Here is a 3,369-nt window from a genome sequence, read left to right as displayed (position 1 = left end):
GCGGCCCCTCCCCCCACGGCGCGTCTCCTCCCCCAATAATGCCCAGAGCGCGGGCGGCGGTGCCGGGACTTCGAGGGCCTGGGGTTGCGGCCTGCCGAGTGCGCTTTATGAGAGGGGAAAGTCCACTTCCAGACGTGGAAGCGAGCCTGGGCCTGAGCCGGAGAAGCGTGGCCCCAAGGCCTGGTAGCAAAGGCTTCGGGGTGTTTATCCCGTTCTGCTGTGGGCGGTCACTTTTCTTAGAGGGGTGGGGCTTCCTGGATTGACAATTAAGATTGACAGGACCCAGTGAATCATCATTTTGCTTTCTGTGCATGCGCGTTCCCAGAATTCAGTCTGCTATAATGACCTTAATGAACTTCTGGGCATATGCATCATATTATGATGATGGTGTAATGAGGCTCAGGTGAGTTGAAGGGCATGGGGGTCTTCATTGTGTGGGTGCGAGTGACTGGCTGAAACTGGTAGCTAATTCTCTGCTCACTTGTTTCTTTCTATGAGTTATTTTGAGCCTAAAAATGCCTTCAGTCTCGCTTAATTGTCGGCGTATTAGGGCGGACTCCTCTAGGATAGGGTGACCTCCGTGTCTTTGCAGGCAGACCCGAAACCCCCTAACTTTCCTGCCTAACCCTTTTCGAAGAGTCTCGAACCCCCTTATTATTAGTGTGGATGTTGAGGGACGGGAGGCCTCTTCTTCCACATCTGCTTCTTGCTGAGCATGGCCGTAGTCCCTGCCGACAGGGGGTTCCATGGAGCTCTGCCCCTTCCCGCCTCCGTCAGGGTGGGGTCTCGGGTTTCCCGCCGAAGTGCCACCTCAGTCCCCAGACAAGGAAAAGAAGAGACGAACTGGTCAGGTAAATCACATACCTATTAATTTCTATTATCGATTTGCCTATTAAGCGAGTAAGGGCTTGGTTGATATATTTCTTAAAGAGTAAAAATGACCTTGGGCCTCAAGTCCCCTCTCCTCCCGGACTCTAAGGGCCCTGTCTGGCCTGCTGCCATTTCTGCTAACAATGGGCGGATGATCCTTATCAATACCAGAGGCTCTGAGTCACCAATTCCAGGGCCGTTATCGGGATTTGAGAGAGAAGTCCTTTCTCCTTCAGAAAGGAGGGAAGAAAACGTCGCTAGGTTTACGAAAGAGATTAAGAACTCTGCAAGGGATGTCCGGTATCAATCCCTGCTAAAAGATGGAGAATTTTACAAGCGATGCCCCGTATCCCTGGTGCAGAAGCACAAGGCTAGGAGCAGGTGTGAGAACGCAGGAGAGAGAATGGGGCGTGCATGGGTCGGAAGCCCAAGGGACCCGCCAGCCCATCCGGTTCAGGGCACAGTGCGGGGCCGCCCGCCGGCAAGGCCAGCTCTCAGGAAGCAGGCCCAAGGGGGTCAGCAAAGTGCTGCCACCGGGCACCACCAGATCGCCAAGAAAACCAGAAAAGCCAGCTGGAGCACAGGGCAGTCACCCGCCAAGGTCGGAGGGGCGGGGCCAAGGCCGGAGGGGTGGGGCTGTTCCAGGAGAGGGGCCCGTCGGGAGTGAGGGGCCCGGTGGGTGCTTTCTTCCTGTGCCTCCTCCCGCCCCTGGAGCCACCCTGCTGGCCTTCAGACTTCCCCAGACCATGGGGCAGGGAGGGGAGACCCCCTCGTGGAGCAGGGGGAGGACAAGGACTCTTGTACACTCAGGCAGGCTGATAACAGCCCCAGGCGAGAGCCGGGGACCAGACTGTCACCCTGGGCTGGAGTCAAGCTCTGGGGCCCAGCTTCGCTCAGCTTGTTTCTTATTGGCTGGGGCCCTTAGGCAAATCACTAATTTTTCTCATCTGTAAAATAAGAGGAAAGTCTTGTTTCTGTGTGTGAAGATTAAATGAGATACTGTATGTAAAACGTCCTGCAAGCAGCTGACTGTCATTACCGGGGAAGTGTGCTCGAAGGACATTTAGGGGATTCACACTTCTCCACTTTGTTCGGGAGTCAGGTGACCAGTCAGGTGACTGGGGGGATTCACACTTCTCCACTTTGCTCGGGAGTCAGGTGACCAGTCAGGTGACCTGCTGACGTCCCCAGGTCCTGCGGTGAAGTGTCGGGGACAGGCCCAGCCCCAGGCCTGCACAGAGGAAGGGTGGACCCCGGCCCCTCTCCCCGGTCTCCAGACCTTGGATGAGATTTCCAGAACTTCAGATGCTCCTGAGTAGCTAGTAGGAGCTCATCTGTTTCTAACCCCCAACTCCGGTCCCGGAGATATTGGAAAAGTTAGAAACAGGCCCATCGATGCAACAAACATCCATTAGGTGTCTGCTCGGTGCAAACTCTGAGTCCAGCTCCTAAGGAGCAGGGAAGGAGCAGCTAGAAAGGAGAAGATGCGATTCATAAAAAATAAGCCTATGGGAGCCCTGCAGAGGGACCAGAGGGTTCTGATGCGGAGAACCAGGAAGGAAGGCTTCCTGGGAGAGGGGGCCGTTAAGGTTCACCCCAGACCTAGGTGACACCGAACAGTCCCATCCATCCCCACTCACGAGTCAAGAGAACCCTCAGGAAGGACTGCTTATGCAGACCCGTCCCATCCTGGGGGGCCCCAGAGACCCGCAGGGCGGTGGCGTGCTCGGGGCCAGCCGGGACAAAGAGGGACAACTTCTGAGGAGAAGGATTTATCTCTTTTGGCTTCATTAACTGTTCATAAGGAAAAGAAGTTAGTGAGATCCCAATCAATCGTTTTTTTAACAAGAATTTTTTTTTTATTTTAAAAAATGTTTTCTTGACAGAGACCATGGAGATAAAAAATAGCTCACCTGCCACAGAGGGAGGTCCCATAAGGAGCTCGGCCGAGGTCCCCCGCAGCTTCTGTGGGAGGCAGCCCTGCTTGGGGGCGTCGCGGGCTAGCGGAAGGACCTCGGGCACAGGCGGCCTCGCTGTCCAGCTCAGAGCTTTCACTACCAGCAGCTCCCACCCCTTTCTCCCTGTCCCAGCAGCTGCTCCCACCCCTTTCTCCCTGTCCCAGCAGCTGCTCCCACCCCTTTCTACCTGTCCCAGCAGCTGCTCGGCCGCCCACCGGCCAAACGCTACTTCAGATAAACAGGAAAGGGATTAGGAGTTAGGGGAAGAGCCCTTGAAACTTTCAGCTCCCTGTCTGGAAACAAGGGAGCCAGGAACAAAAAGTGCGAGCCATTTCTAAGAACTGAGTGTTGAGTCACGTTGGCAAATAAATCACAGGCGGCTGCCGGCGGCGGGAAACACCTTCTCCTGCCGGGCCCGGGAGAGCGGTGTGGAGTTAAAATATTGCATTTTTCACAGTAGATTAAAATTTGGGGAGGTGAACTTTGGAGGGTACGGAAGGTGAGGAAGAGGAGATAACCAAGTGACCTTAAAGAAATGGGG

Source organism: Pteropus alecto, unplaced genomic scaffold, assembly GCF_000325575.1.
Source record: "Pteropus alecto unplaced genomic scaffold, ASM32557v1 scaffold189, whole genome shotgun sequence".
NCBI lineage: Eukaryota > Metazoa > Chordata > Mammalia > Chiroptera > Pteropodidae > Pteropus > Pteropus alecto.
Note: the sequence above shows the minus strand (reverse complement) of the source record.